The sequence below is a fragment of the Pongo abelii genome, chromosome 21 (assembly GCF_028885655.2).
Source record: "Pongo abelii isolate AG06213 chromosome 21, NHGRI_mPonAbe1-v2.0_pri, whole genome shotgun sequence".
Taxonomy (NCBI): Eukaryota; Metazoa; Chordata; class Mammalia; order Primates; family Hominidae; genus Pongo; species Pongo abelii.
In genome coordinates this window covers 35,405,313-35,421,606 of record NC_072006.2, presented here as the reverse complement: position 1 = coordinate 35,421,606, position 16,294 = coordinate 35,405,313, and positions in this window count along the sequence as shown.

Below are 16,294 nucleotides of genomic sequence, written 5' to 3'. Positions count from 1 at the left end.
GAAAAAAGTGGTTAAGAGGCATTATCCATTAGCCTTTGCCTTTCTGCTTTCTTCTGCATGAAGCATGGTCATAATGTTGGAGTCAAGGCAGCCATCTTGCACACATTGAGCAAAAAGCACAGTCTAGGAATGTATTAAAAGAAGACTAGAAATTGCCTCATACTTGATATCATTGTGAAGCTATGATAGCATTCCTTGATTTTATGTTATATAAGAATAATAAACCCCTAATTTATAAAAGGCAACATTTTTCATGTTTTATGTTTCAGCCTGTTGTACTTGCTAATAGATTATGTGTTATAGATCAAATGTGAATTAGAAATATAGCCCTTTTTCCAGTCTATCATTGATGGGCATTTAGGTTGATTCTGTCTTTTATATTGGGAATAGTGCTTCAATGAACATACGCGTGCATAGAGGATCAGGAAAGATAAACAATGGGTACTAGGCTTAATACCTGGGTGATGAGATAATCTGAACAAACCCCCATGACATAAGTTTAGCTATGTAACAAACCTGTACATGTACCCCTGAACTTAAAAAAAGAAATATGGTCTTTTCTTGAAGTTATAAAAGTGTTGTTTTCTTTCTTCATTTTCATTTTCTTTAGTGTCTTCAGTTAAATATAAGGGGCTATCAATTATTTTAGGGCACCTTTATGTGAAAGGTTACGATATATTATTAAGTGAAGAAGTGTAACTTAATAACTTTAGAAAGAGTATCATTTCAATTTTGAAAACAAACTAAAACCAAAAATTAGATATCTAGAGTCTATTCTGTGCATATTTCTTGAGGTAACAGATCCGACATTTTATTTTCTTGTGTGTTAAACTTCATCAACTATTTCTGTTTTTATAACTACTTTATCTCTAGCTCCTTGACCAGAATAGGTAGAAGTAGGTACTCAATAAATACTTGTTGAAAGAATAAAAACATGAATGTATCATTATTATCTACACACACACATACAATACTCTATATTAGGGTGTAAACAATACTTTGGGGGAAGTTACTCAATTTCTTTTAGCTTGCCTGTCTTTTCAGATTTTTTAAAATTGAATGAGGTTTATTTCTGTCAGAATAAAATTAATAAAAGAAACTTCATCATTAAAGTAATGATAAATTAGAAGAAACTGGAAAAATTAGGTGATTCTTTATTCCATGTATTATCGAGCTTATAAGAGAAGATTATAATAGTCACCCACTTTCAGTTTCAGCACTTTAATTTCCTTCCTCCTTTTATCAAAATTAATTTTAGATTGATTAAGAGTTAAATGTAAATAATAAAGCAGTTGAAGATCCAAAAGATAAATGAGAATATTTTAGAATAAAATAATTTTGTAAGATTTCTGAGTGTAACATTAATATAAAAATTAAACACTTTCTTTAATAAAAATCTAGAAAAGGTGGCAGGTAATAGTGGACTGTACATGCACTGAAGTCTTATCTTTCACTCGAGCATTCTAGAAATGACAATGAAAACATAAAAACAGGCTAGGCATAGTGGCTTATGCCTGTAATCCTAGCACTTTTGTTGGCCAAGGCAGGAGCGTTGCTTGAGGCCAAGAGTTCAAGATCCATCTGGCCAACATAGCGAGAACCTGTCTCTTTTTATAAAAAACAAACAGAAAAAAAACATAAATACAAGTAAATTAATATAAAACCATGCTTAAACATATTTGATAGGAATATCATTGAAGCAGAGAATGTTTTTGAAAACATAACATTGATGAGATCAGATTGAAAAGATATTCTGAAACCTAGGAGGATTATTACAGAGTGCAACTGTAGGAAGTGGAGAAGGTGCTCTATCCACAGAGATGACACATGTTTGGAGGAGGAGAAGCTGTGGGACTGACAACAGGAGATTAACTGGAATACTGCAGTAGAATGCTGCAGTTTGAAATGAGCATATAAAGCCCTCTCCATGAGACACTGCAACAGAGAAAGGGAAAGTAGTGTCTGTCTCCAAAAAGAAGCAGTGGTGGAGCTTGGACGGCTGACATGCCCAGAACAGGTCCCAAGCAACATCACTAAGCAGCCTTTATCTCTAACTTCCTTTTACTAAAAATAGTGCAGAATATAAGAGAACAATAGCTCCCACTCTCTCCCTCATTAATTAAGCATGTAATTAATATATTCAAAAGGATAAGAGGATAGTACATCCATGAAATAAACCAGGTGCTCATGAAAAGGACCAATATTGAGATATTAGTGATTAAAAACATAACTGTTAAAGTATAAACTTTAATATGTATGTTAATTTTGTAATAAAGCCAGCTAGAGAGTAACTTATTACTTAGGAAAAGCTGGATGGAAAAAATGCAGATAAAAAGGAGGAAATAGAATAGAAAGTATGAAAAAATGTTAAGAAGTATGAGGAACAGATCAAGAACTTTCTAAATCAATTAAATAGGAGAGTAAAGAGGAGAAAATGATAGAATGGAGTGGAAGAAATACTTAAGAAACAAGAAAGAAAAATTTACAGAAATAAAAAAATATGAGTTCTCAAATTGAACGTGTCCACTAAGAGTGTGATAGGAAAAAGAAAACAAAAACAAAGCAAATAAAATTGACTTCCAGATTCACCAAGATGAAATAGGGCATTTTTCCTAAGTCCTCCCTTTTACCTCTCAAAAATCCTGAACATAATACAATAAACAAGCATAGGAATACTCTGAAATGTGGAAAGAATACAGTGGACTACTTATAGTCCTCAAGACTTAAGGAACTCCATGGGTCTCAGTTCTCTGGGTTTCCTTATTGTCTTGCATATATCCAGGACAGGTGCTACAAATATTCCAATGCAGAACAGAAAAGAAGCATCCTTCTGTGTGTGTTACCCCAAGCAACAATATCAAAAGTTGAAATTATCCCAGTCCAGGGGGAGGGGATAGAGAGGATTGGGCATAAAAAATATTTGAAAAGAATGTCAGCTGAAGTAGTCCCAAATGTGGCAAAAGACAAAAACCTACAGATTCAAGAAGATGAGCAAATCCAAATAGGAAAATCCAAAGAAATGTATGCCAAGACACAGCCTAATAAACTACTGAAACCTAAAGACAAAGAAAAAAATTTTAAAGCAAGCAGAGGGAAACAACACATTACTTATAGGGGAATGCCAATTTAAATGACAGTGGATTTTGCCTCTGAAACCATATAGACCAAAACTATTGTGGCACAATATTTATCAAGTTATTAGAGATATGACAAACCCACAGCCAACATCATACTGAATGGGCAAAAGATGAAGCATTCCCCTTGAAAACCAGCACAAGAAAAGGATGTCCTCATTAACCACTTTTATTCAACATAATATTGGAAGTTCTGGCCAGAGCAGTCAGGCAAGAGAAAGAAATAAAGTGCATCCAAATGAGAAGAGAGGAAGTCAAACTATCCCTGTTTGCAGATCACATGATCCTATACCTAGAAATCCCCATAGTCTCAGCCCAAAAGCTTCTTAAGCTGATAAACAACTTCAGCAAAGTCTCAGGATACAAAATCAATGTGTGAAAATCACTAGCATTCCTATACACCAACAGTCAAGCCAAGAGCCAAATCAGGAATTCTCATTCACAATTACCACAAAAAGAATAAAATACCTAGGCATACAGCTAACTAGGGAGGTGAAAGATCTCTACAGGGAGAACTACAAACCACTGCTCAAAAAAATCAGAGATGACAAAGACCAATGGAAAAACATTCCATGCTCATGAATTCTTCCTAGAATGGATTGATTCTTCCTAGACTCAATGTCATTAAAATGGCCATACTGCCCAAAGCAATTTATAGATTCAATGCTATTCCTATTAAACTACCATTGACATTCTTCACAGAACTAGAAAAAAACTATTTTAAAATTAATATAGAACCAAAAAAGAGCCCGAATAGCCAAGCCAATCCTAAGCAGAAAGAACAAAGCTGGAGGCACTATGCTACCCAACTTAAAACTATACTACAGGGCTACAGTAACCAAAACAGTATGGTAATGGTACAAAAACAGATGCATAGACCAATGGAACAGAATAGAGAACCCAGAAGTAAGACACACACCTACAACTATCTAATCTTCAACGAAGGTGACAAAAAAGAAGCAATGGAGAAAAGATTCCCTATTCAATAAATGGTGCTGGGACAACTGGCCAGCCATATGCAGTATATTGAAACTGGATCCCTTCCTTACACCATATACAAATATTAACTCAAGATGGATTAAAGACTTAAATGTAAAATCCAAAAATATAAAAACCCTGGAAGACAACCTAGGAAATAGCATTCAGTACATAGGCATGGGCAAAGAATTCATAATGAAAACACCAAAAGCAATTGCAACAAAAGCAAAAATGGACAAATGGGATCTAATTAAACTGAAAAGCTAAATTAAGCTAATTAAGCTAAAGTAAAAAGCTTCTGCACGGCAAAGGAAACTATCAACAGAGTAAACTGACAACCTATAGAGTGGGAGTAAACTTTTGCAAACTGTGCATCCAACAAAGGTCTAATATTCAGCATCTATAAGGAACTTAAACTAATTTACAAGAAAAAACAAACCCCATAAAAACGTGGGCAAAATACATGAACAGACACTTTTCAAAAGAAGACATACACGTGACCAACGATCATATGAAAAAACCTCAACATCACTGATCGTTAGAGAAATGAAAATCGAAACCACAATGAGATACCACCTAACACCAGTCAGAATGGTTATTATTAGTTGGTGGCAGTGTAAATTCCTTCAACCATTGTAGAAGACAGTGTGGTGATTCCTCAAAGACCTAAATACAGAAATACCATTTGACTCAGCAATCCTATCACTGGGTATATAACCAAAGGAATATAAATCATTCTGTTGTAAAGATACGTGCATGCATATGTTCATAGCAGCATTATTCACAAAAGCAAAGACATGGAATCAATCTAAATGCTCACCAATCATAGACTGGATAAAGAAAATGTGTTACATATACACCATGGAAAGCTATGCGGCCATTAAAAAGAACAAGATCGTGTCCTTTGCAGGGACATGGATGGAGCTGGAAGCCATTATTCTTACCAAGCCAACACAGGAACAGAAAACGAAATACTGCATGTTCTCATTTATAAGTGGCAGCTAAATGATGAGAAAACTTGGACACATAGCAGGAAACAACAAACACTGGGGACTTTCGGAGGGTGGAAGGTGGGAAAAGGGAGAGAATCAGGAAAAATAACTCATGGGTACTAGGCTTAGTACCTGGGTGATGAAATAATCTGTACAATAAACCCCCATGACACAAGTTTACCTATGTAACAAGCCTGCACTTGTACCACTGAACTTAAAATGAAAGTTTTTTTTTTTTTTTTAAAAGGAAAGCTTAACTGTAAATTCTATATCTGGTGACAGAATCTTTCAGGAATGAAGGAAAAATAAAGACATTCTTATATAAAGTAGAATGAAGAATTTGTTGCCAACAAATCTATCATTAAAGAATGGGTAAATAAAGTTCTCTAATAAGACAGGTAATAATAAAGACAAAGGTGTCTACACCTTCAGACAGAAGATCAGTATAGGGAAAAATAAAGTTACTACAATATACTATACTTCCTATGAGTTTCTTACATAACATTTGATGATTGAGGCAAAAATTATAATTCCAAGTAATGAGGTGTTCAATGTGTATACACGAAATATTTAAAATAAATGTACCTTAAAGGTGGAGAGGTAAGAGACATAATTGTAGAAAAGTTTCTACAGTTCACTTGAAGTGCTGAAATGTCTATGTCAGTAGATGATGGTAAGTACATTACAATACCTAGAGCTAACACTAAAAAAAACTATACAAAGTGATATACTCAAAATCAATGGAAATAAATCTAGCCTAAGTCTAGACAAATAATAAATTGGCAGGTTTAAATCCTGAAAAAACAATAATTACCTCAGATGTGTATGACCAAAATTCACCAATTTTAAGAAAGATACTGAAATAAATGAAAAATAAAAGCATGGTACAAAAACATATTATCTACAAAAACTCATTTCAAATACAATGAGTTAGGTAAATTAAAAGGATAAAAAAATAAAAGTAACAGGATGAAAAAAGATACATGTAAATTTTATACAAAAATCAGGAGTGGCTATATTAATACAAGATAAATAAATTTTGAAGCAAAGAACATGATTAGAGGCACAGAAGGACTTACATAATGATTTTAAAAAGTTAATCCACCAGGAAGACATAATAATCATAAATGAGTATTACCAAAAATTATAGCTGCAAAAAACACAGAAGAAAAATGTCCAGAATTGAGGCCAGGAACAGTGGCTCATGCTTATAATCCCAGCACTTTGGGAAGCCGAGGCAGGTGGATCACCTGAGGTCAGGAGTTCGAGACCAGCCTGGCCAACATGGTAAAACCCCGTCTCTCCTAAAAATACAAAAAATTAGCCAGGCGTGGTAGCACGTGCCTGTAGTCCCAGCTACTCGGGAGGCTGAAGCAGGAGAATTGCTTGAACCCGTGGGGCAGAGGTTGCAGTGAGCTGAGACTGGGCCACTGCACTACAACCTGAATGACAAAGTGAGACTCCATCTCAAAACAAAAATCACAAGACAAAAATGTCCAGAATTGAAAGTAGAAATAGAAAAAATCCACAATTATACTTAGGATTTTAACATCCAACTCTCAGTAGTTGATAGAGGTAGTACACAGCAAGAATACAGAAAAACTGAACAACACTATAAATAGGAATTCTCCAAACTCTTGGGAAATCATAAAACACACTTCTACATAATCCATGGGACAAACAAGAGGTCTCAAAGAAAGTAAAAATACATTTGAACCAAATAAAAAATAAAATAGACTCTACCAAAGTATGTGGGCTACAGCTAAAGAGGTAATTAGAAGAAAATTTATAGCACTAAACACTTACAATAAAAAAGAAATATTCCAATAATCTAAGATCCTATCTCAAAACTAGAAAAAAAGAGCAAAATAACCCCAAGCAAGCAGAAGAAATAAAATCATAAAGATAAGAGCAGAAACAAATAAAACAAAAAGCTGGTTCTTTAGAAATCAATGATATTGAAAAATTCTCATATCACCAATATCAGCAATGAAACTTGTGGCTATCACTACAGACCCTGGAACCATTGTAACTCTACACATTCTCTGCTCCTATCCTCAGTTCCCTGGCTTCATTACAAACACTTGCACCTCACATATCATTACCAATGCAGCAGTCAGAATGCCAGCACCCCAGGCATCAGTGCTATTACTGCTCTGGAATCCAGAGCCTTATCCCTTCCATGTGTGTCCATGCTTCAAGCCTCAGCTCTGAAGTTACTCCACAAGCACCACTTATTAGACAATGATGTCACTGCTACCATAAGCTAGACCAACGCCATGAGAGAACCTCTCAGTGACAATTTCCTGGTGAGAGAGAAAGAGATCAGGAGAAGCCATTACCACTGAAGACTCAAACAGCTCTTGTTGCCACTGCAGATATACACAGTATTGACTGCTGAGGGCACTTGCAATTATCATCAACACTGAACTCAGCTGACATAGTTGCAGCATCACTGTTGTCAGAACCGTAGCACCTCACCCAGCAAGTAACCTCACACCCACAAAGGAAGGACTTTCCAAAGCAAATCCAGCCTATAAAATCTGCAAGGGGTGACTATTTCATTAAATGCTCAAATATCACATAAGGAAACAAGAAACATAAAAAAACAAGGAGACATATCACCATCAAAAGATTACAATAATTTACCAGTAGCTGACCACAAAGAAATGGAGATATATGAATGGCATGACAAAGAAACTGAGTGACTTCAAGAAAATACAAACAATGCAATAAAAATCAGGAAAATAATAATCAAATAAAATTAGAAATTCAACAGAGACATTGAAGTCATAAAAAGAAGAAATATTTGAGCTGAAGGGTACAACGAATGAAATGGAAAATGCAATACTGAGTATCAACAGCAGACTTATTCCAACAGAAGAAAGAATCTGTGAACTTATAGTTTAATTAAAAATATACAGAGGGGAAAAATGAAAAGGAATGAAGAAAGCTTATGGAATTTGTGGGACAGCATCAAAAGAGCAAATACTCGAATTATAAGATTCAAGAAAGAGAAGACAGATAAAGGAGAAGAAAACTTATTTTAAAAAATAATAGCAGAAAACTTTCGAAATCTGGGGAAAGATATAAATATTCAGGTACAATAAGGTCCAAGGTCTCCATTCAGATTCAATCAAACTACGCTGACATAATCAAACTGTCAAAAATCAAAGAAGGAAGATAAATCAAAGACAAAAGTTTCCTGAAACCAGCAAGAAGAAAGAAGCTTATCAAATATCAAGTATAAGGGGATTTAAATAAGGTTATTACTAGATTTCTCAGCAGAAACCTTGCAGACCAAGAAAAAGTAGCATTTTTTTATTCAAAGTGCTGAAAGAAGAAAAGAACTACCAATCAAGAATACATTGCCGGGCAAAGCTATACTTCAGAAATGAAGGAGAATAAGGATTTTCTCAGACAAAAAAAAAAAGCAGAGGAAGTTCATAACCACTAGACCTGCCTTACAAGAAATGGTAAGCTGAAAGAACAGGATGCTAATTATTAACATGAAAACATATGAAAGTATAAAACTCATTGGTAGGAGTAAGTACATAGCCAAATTCAAAATATTCTAATACTGAAATGGTGGTATGCAAATCACATATACTTAGTATGAAGGCTAAAAAATAAAACTATTAAAAATAATTATAGTTACAATAATTTGTTAAGGAATACACAATATAAACAGATGCAAATTGTGACATCAGAAACATAAAAAATGGGGGTGGAATAAGAGTATAGACTTTAATGTGGTCAGAATTAAGTTGCTATCAGTTTAAGATAGCCTGTTATAAGTGTATTTTATATAAGCCTCATAGTAACCACAAGCAAAATCTATATTAAATGCAGAAAAGATCTTTTTAAAAAAGGTTTTAGGCCAGGTGTGGTGGCTCATGCCTGAAATCCCAGCACTTTGGAAGGCCAAGGCCGGTGGATCACCTGAGGTCAGGAGTTCAAGACCAGTCTGACCAACATGGTGAAACCCCGTCTCTACCAAAAAATACAAAAATTAGCTGGGCACGGTGGCAGGTGCCTGTAATCCCAGCTATTCGGGAGACTGAGGCAGGAGAATTGCTTGAACCCGGGAGGTGGAGGTTTCAGCGAGCTGAGATCGCGCCATTGCACTCCAGCCTGGGCGACAAGAGTGAAACTGCATCTCAAAAAACAAAAAAGGCTTTAAATTATGCCACTATGGATATCATCAAACTACAAAGGAAGGTAGCAAAATAGCAAGAAAGGAACAAAAGATCTACAAAACAACTAAAAAACAATTAACAATGCAGCAGTAGTCCTTATCTATCAATAATTACATTGAATGTAAATGGATTAAATTCTCCACTAAAATCACATAGAGTGGCTAAATGAATTTTTTTTAAAGACCCAACTATATATCTCCTACAAGAGACTCACTTCACCTTGAAGGGCACACATAGGTTGAAAGTGAAGAGATGGAAAAATATTCCATGCAAATGGACATCAAAAGAGAGCATGGGTAGGTATACTTACATCAGATAAAATAGACATTAAGCCACAAATTATATAAAGATACAAAGAAGGTTATTATATAATGACAAGGGGTCAATTTATCAAGAACACATGCCAATTGAAAATATTTATGCATACAACATCAGAACAATTAAATACAGAAAGTAAATATCCATAGATCTGAAGGGAGAAATAGATGGCAATGCAATAATAGTAGGGGATGTCAATATGCCATGCTCAACAATGAACAGATTGTCCAGGCAGAAAATCAGAAAGAGAACAATGGACTTAAACTACACTTTAGGCCAAATGGACCTAACAGACATAGAACAGTAGATCCAAATGCAGCAGAATACACGTTTTTCTGAACTGCTCATGAATCATTATCCAGCATAAGTCATATGTTAGGCCACAAAACAAGTCTCAACAAATAAGAAGACTGAAATCATATCAACTATTTTTTTCTGACCACATTGGTATGAAACTAGAAATTAATGATTGTAGAAATATTGTGAAAATTACATATATGTAGAAATTAAACAACATTCTCCTGAACAACTAATGCATCATAGAATAAATTACAAAGAAAATTTAAAAGTATCGACAGACACACAAAAATAGAGACCCAACATACCAAAATTTATGGGATGTAGCAAAAGCAGTTTTAAGAAGAAAGTTTATACCAACAAATTCCTTCAACAACAACAACAAAAATCTCAATAACAAACCTGCTTTACACATCAAGGAACTAACAAAAGAACAAACTAAGCCCAAAGTTAGTAGAAGGAAGGAAATAACAAAGAGCAGAACAGAAATAAATGAAATAAACACTAGAAGAACAATAGAAAAGATCAACAAATAAGTATTCAGTTTTTAAAAAGTAAAATAGACAAACCTTTAGCCAGACTAAGATAAAAGAGAGAATACTCAAATAAAATCAGAAATGAAATGGACACATTACAACTAGTACCATGGAAATACAAAGATCTTAAGAGGCTACAATAAACAATTGTACACCAACAAATTGGATAACCTAGAAGAAAAGAATGAACTCCTAGAAACACACAACCATCAAGACAGAATCATAAAAAAACAGAACATTTGAACAGACTGATAACAATTAAGGAGGTTGAATCAGTAATAAAAAGTTTACCATCAAAGAAAGGCCTAAGATCACATGGTTTAATGACTGGATTCTCCCAGACCCTTAAAAAAGAACTAATATCAATCCTTCTTAAACTCTTACAGAAAATTGAAGAGGAGGGAATACTTCCAAACTCATTTTACAAAGCCAGCATTACCATGATACCAAAGCCAGATAAGGATACTACAAGAAACGAAAATTACTGGCCAATATCCCTGATAAATATAAATGCAAAAATACTCAAGAAAATACCAGCATACTGAATTCGGCAGCATATTAAAAAGATTATTCATTATGGTTAAGTGGGACTTGTCCCTGGTATGCAAGGATGGTTCAACATATGTAGGTCAATAACTGTAATGCACCACATTAACAGAATGAAGGACAAAAACCATATGATCATTTCAATAGATGCAAAATAGTCATTTAACAAAATTCAACATCTTTTCATGATAAAAATTCTCAACAAATAAATATAGAATGTACCTCAACACAATAAAGGCTTTATATGACAAGATCACAGATATCATACTCAATGGTGAAAAGTTGAAAGCTTTTCCTCCAAGATCAAGAATAACACAAGAATGCTCATTCTTGACACTTATTTTCAACATAGTTCTGAAAGTCCTAGCCAGAGCAATTAGACAAAAGAAAGAAAGAAAGGTCATCCAAATCAGAAAGGAAGAAGTTAATGGTCTCTGCTTCAGAACACATGATCTTGTATAAAGAAAACACTAAAGACTCCACCAAATAACCCTGTTAGAACTAATAAACAAATTCAGTAAAGTTGCAGGTTACAAAATCAATGTACAAAAATCAGCAGAATTTCAGTACAATAAAACAATCTGAAAAAGAAATCAAGAGAAACAATTTATTTACAATCGGTACAAAAAATTCTTAGAAATAATTAACCAAGGATATAAAAGATCTGTTCACAGAAACTTAGAAAACATTGAAGAAATTGGAGACACAAATAAATGTAAAAATATTTCACATTCATGAATTGGAAGAATTAATACTGTTAAAATGTCAAAAGTGGGGGATAAGACAGCCAACCAGACACAGCTGGGAGAAGTACCTCTCCTACTGAGAGAAACCAAAATATTGAGTAAACTATCCCACTTTGAACAGATTTTTTAAGAGAAAAAACTGAAAGTTAATACAGAGGTGACTCAGATCCAGAGGTGGAAGAGGAAGGAAGCTTGGAACCCTATAGGGTTGCTGAGTGCCCGGACCAGCTCCTGGCCCTAAACAGGTCGTAAGGAAGGAGAGAGTGAAGGAACTGCCAAGTGACACACTCCCACCATGGACCTCTGGGATCCTAGCTTTAAGAGATCCCATCACCCACATGGACGTTTGAATTGACAGGGGGAGCTGCCTGGAGAGTAGGCAGATGCAGAGCTCAAGCCTGTGCAGAGCCCGGGTTTTGTGACTGGGATAGTTGCAGCAAAACACAACCATAGGTGCGCATCCACTAAGGCAGGCTCTCCATCTTGCTCAGAGTGGCTCTAGCCCTTGCTGACTGCTGGGCAGGGAGAGAGCAGAGCTATCTTCCTCATGGGACCTGGGTGTGTCTGATCTGTGCACACCACTATCCTCCAACTGATCCTGAGGCTCCACCCTGGCCACTCTTGTGTGCACACAGCACAGCCTCTACTGCTACACCTGAGTACTTTGCCTGGAAGCACTTTGTCCCCCCGGCACAGCTGGTGCTGGACCACGAGGGGCCAGAGAACAAAGCCATGGGCGTGGTTCCAACTCCCAAATGTTTGAACACACAAGTTGGAATACTGGGCTGAGATCTGTGGCCAGAGCCTGAGGAGGGGAGAAGCTCCCACTCTCAGAACACTGAGAAAAGTGAGGCATGGGTTTCTGGGCTGGTACAGGAGCTCGATGTGCTTCTCTCTACAAGACTGGTGAGGGAAAGGTGTAACCTGTTTGTCAGCCACAACATCTTCCTGAGGGAGCCTTGTGTCCGGGAAAAACTGACAGACCAGTGATCTGGGTGCAGAAGGCTTGAGACAAAACTAGCTGGTTGGGCCAGCTATGGGGCAAATGCTGGAAAGAAACCTGGTCAGGGAGCCTGAGCTGAGTGGTCCCCACAGTCATCTGCTTGGCAAAAACCCTAGGTCGCAGGTGCTAGACCAGCTGCACACCCACAGCAACACTGCCATGCCCAGGATCCTCTGCCTCTGCCCTTGATCCTGAATCAACAGACCACCTGCAGATATACTTCAAACCCACGCTGACTCTGCCAAGCACAGAGGACCAGTGGGCCCCAGGGGAACTGCAGGTCTCCTGGTCACCTAATCTTTTTTTTTATTTTTTTATTATACTTTAAGTTTTAGGGTACATGTGTACAACATGCAGGTTAGTTACATAGGTATACATGTGCCATGTTGGTGTGCTGCACCCATTAACTCATCATTTAACATTAGGTATATCCCCTAATGCTATCCCTCCCCCCTCCCCCCACCCCACAAGAGGCCCCGGTGCCATGGAATACTATGCAGCCATAAAAAATGATGAGTTCATGTCCTTTGTAGGGACATGGATGAAGCTGGAAACCATCATTCTCAGCAAACTATCACAAGGACAAAAAACCAAACACCGCATGTTTTCACTCATAGGTGGGAATTGAACAATGAGGACACATGGACACAGGAAGGGGAACATCACACATCGGGACCTAATCTTAAGCTAAGTATGGCTAAGAGCCTATCTGCTGGCCTTTACTATTAAGCACCGCCCACTGGATTGCAGCCTGAATTACACCGCCAAACAAATACTGTTTCAGCACACATTACCAGTGAAACCCAATGCAGGAACATAGTCAAAAATAAAGACCTGGTACAGAGACTTGGCCCTCTGAAAACACCCAGAAAAAAGCCAACTATATTCAACATACATCACAGTCAAAATATCAAGGAAAATGAAGAAGAATAAAACCAAAAGTCAAAACCAAATGATAGTAACTTCAAAAAGATAAAGTAACACCAGCTGTCTTAGATGAGAAAGAAGCAGCACAAATTCTGGCAATTCAAAAAGTCAGAATGTCTCCTTACCTCCAAACAATCATACTAGCTCTCATCAGATTGAAATAGCTGAAATGACAGACATAGAATTCATGATCTGGAAGGTAAGGAAGCTCAACGACATTCAGAAGAAAGTTGAAACCCAGTCCAAGGAAGCCAGTAAAGCAATCCAAGAGTACAGAGATAACATAGCCATTTTAAGAAAAAACCAAAAGGAACTTCTGCAATTGACAAATTCATTATAGGAATTTTGTAATACATTCAGAAGCATTAACAACAGAATAGATCAAGTTGAGGAAAGAATCTCAGAGCTCAAAGATCAGTCCTTTGAATCAACACAGTCAGACAAAACTAAAGAAAAAAATTTTTAAATAAAACCTCTAAAAAATATGGAATTATGTATGTAAAGATACCAAACTTACAACTTATTGGCATTCCTGAAAGAGGAGAAAGAATAAGTAACTTGGAAAACATATTTGAGGATAGTCCCTGAAAATTTCCCCAATCTCCCTAGAGAGGCTGACATGCAAATTCAAGAAGTGCAAATAACCCCTGTGAGATAACTACAAGATGACTATCCCCAAGACACATAGTCATAAGATTCTCCAAGGTCAACGTGAAAGAAAAAAATCTTAAGGGCAGCTAGAGAAAAGCCTGAGGTCACTTACGAAGGGAAGCTCATCAGACTAACAGCAGACTTCTCAGCAGAAACCTTACAAACCAGGCAAGATTAGGGGTGTATTTTTAGCATCCTTAAAGAAAAGAAATTTCAATGAAGAATTCCATATCCTGCAAAACTAAGCTTCATAAAAGAAGGAGAAATAGGCTGGGCATGATGGCTCACACCTGTAATACCAGCATTTTGGGAGGCTCAGGCAGGAGGATTGCTTGAGCTCAAGAGTTTGAGACCAGCCTGGGCAACATGGCAAAACCCTGTCTCTACTAAAAATACAAAAGTTACCTGGGCAAGACTCCATCACAAACAAACAAACAAACAAACAAACCAAAACTATCAGGTACTATGCTCACTACCTGGGTGACAAAATCATTTTTACACCAAACCCAGTGACAAGCAATTTACCCGTGTAACAAACCTGCATGTGTATCCCCGAACCTAAATAAAAGTTAAAAAAAAAGAACTTTCACCAACATTTCTTGCAGTGAAGGTATGTTAGTGATGAACATTCTCTGCTTTTATTGCCTGAAAATATCTTTATTTTGTATTCATATTTGACATATATTCTCACTGGGCATAAAAATTCTAAATTACAAGTTTTTCCCTTTTTTGTGTTAAAAATTTCATTCCAATGTCTTTCATATTGCCTTATTTGTGATGATGGCTTCTATCCTTCTTATCTTTGTTCCATTTATAAGAAGTGTTCCCCAACCCCATATTGATTAAAAACATTTTTTAAATTAAAAAAGCAAAAGAAGGAAACATTTTTATCTGAAGCTGTCTGAGACTCAGACACCACCCAATCTTCAGATTTCAAATAGCTTATACTCAAACATTTGGTAATATCGGCTCCTTAATGGTCTTCCTGGAGGGCAGATGCATTCTAGAGATGAGAACATGATCATGATTACGAATGCGCTACCACCACTACGAACGCACAAAAGTCACTGGTGTGATCCTTTCTCAGAACATTGTGGTAACTTCTGGACATTCTCTGCTGTTATCATTGCTTCTTCCTTCTGGGTTTTTTTCCCCCTTATCTGGGCAGATAATTTTCTCCATTGGAATGAAAAAGTCTTGCTTTATGCTCTTTAACTGTGTGACCTTGGGCATATTACTTTACTTTGGGGCAAACCATTTTCCTTCTTGAGGACCAAATGTGCTCTTTTATAAAACGAGCAGTTAGAATTAGATTGTCTCTCTGGACACGGCTCATGTTGACAACCTGGATCACATTAGAGGATCACATTGAGACCTTTATGTCAGCCTCAATTTCTCCATCTGTAAAGTAGAGGTTGGGCTTAGATTATAGATGATAAAGACACCAACTTTCCTGGAAAGGATTCTGAACTTAGGCTCAGCCTCAGTAAGAAGGAGTTCTGTGATTAAACAGGGATGCTCACATCTGCAACAGAAATGGGCAGGTCAACCATGTATGCTGTGCCTCGGTGAAGATTTTATGCTATGCTGTGCATTTGATATCCATTCTCTGTATTTGATATCCAATCTAAGATTATCTAGAAGGTCCTTTCCAAGACACTGGTGAGATATAGCTATATAAATATATAACTCAGGATAAAAGCAACTTTTAACATTTAGTGTGTGCCTCTGCCTCTGATCTGATTACAGCCCACAAAGAAATATAGACAATACAGGCTAATGAAGAAGGGTGATAAGATTTTTTTTTTTTTTTTTGAGACGGAGTTTCACTCTTGTCACCCAGGCTGGAGTGCAATGGTGCAATCTTGGCTCACTGCAACCTTCGCCTCCTGGTTCAAGTGATTCTCCTGCCTCAGCCTTCTGAGTAGCTGGGACTGGAGGCACTCACCACCATGCCCAACTAATTT